Consider the following 1,193-nt stretch of genomic DNA (forward strand, 5'->3'; position numbering starts at 1 on the left):
CTATCTGGCACTCTAGTGTAATGGTTACAAGAAATTGAGTATGTTTATGGAATAACTCGGCTAAAAAGTAAACTTGTAAACTAAATTAATTTCATATTCTTACTGTAACAAGCACCAAATAATCATAGCCAAACAATAGATCAATAGATCAACATGTCTGAAAAAGAGGCTTTCTCCTGCACAACTGCTGTACAGTTATTCTTGCTCACTGGTTCAAATTTTGAAGAATTATAGCTTAATAAATCATCAAGTACTAAAATATCAAAAGACTATTTAGCTGCACAGCAGTTAAGGGACTTTCTGTTCATTTGCCTGATCCATTTAGAATCACTGCTATGTAGAGTTTGAGCACTGTTTGAAGAGTTGCTGCGTATAGCTCTCAAGGAATAACTGGAGAGCACCCTTTGCTCTGAACACGCACAAATACAGACACAGGAATTTTTGTATACACAAATGTCTTCCCAGTCATCACCAGTCCCTGACTCCCCTTCTGTGCTACCCCTGACTCTGAGGCACGTGATTCACTTAGTTTCCAGCTCTCTCCTATCATTGTGAAAATAAACAGTTGAAGCTACTCAAGACCCGGACTTTCAGTGTGATATAAATGAATGTGGAGACTCAGAGGGGTCTGGGTGGCTGTTTGCAAAGTATGTGAATTTTAGTTCCTTCGTCAAAACAAAGACTTCTGATCGACATGCTAACTGTCTAGTCCGTCACTCTCCATCTATCCCAGACCTGGCAAACATCAGATGTCCCGATCACTTGATCCTAACCCAGAAACAGCGAAAAACGAACCTTTCTGACCAGGCAAGTACCTGGTCAGGAATATTTGAAGCCTGGCCCTTTAAGGCTCTGGGCGCCCTGCCAATGACGTCACAGCATCGGCTCCTGTTTCCCTGCGAGTTTTGGAAGTTGGGGCGGAAGTGCTGGCGGGCGGGCTTTGGTGCGGAAGGTGAGGAGCTGGTGAGGGGGCACCCAGGGGGGTAGGGGGGGCCGGGAAGGTCGGTTTCCCAGGGAGCCCCTGAGTGGTCGCTCTGAGCGCCTGAACTTCCGCGTTCTCCGTCTTGTGGGCTGCGGGGTCGCTCCGTGGCAGTGGCCCGGGGTGCTGGCCCCTCACCCAGGTCGCACCGAGAGCTGCTGCCGAAAGCAGCCGCTTTTAAATCGTATTTAAAATTGATTTTGAGGGAAACAAG

This window comes from Sorex fumeus, unplaced genomic scaffold (assembly GCF_029834395.1).
Source record: "Sorex fumeus unplaced genomic scaffold, SorFum_2.1 ptg000134l, whole genome shotgun sequence".
NCBI classification, from domain to species: domain Eukaryota; kingdom Metazoa; phylum Chordata; class Mammalia; order Eulipotyphla; family Soricidae; genus Sorex; species Sorex fumeus.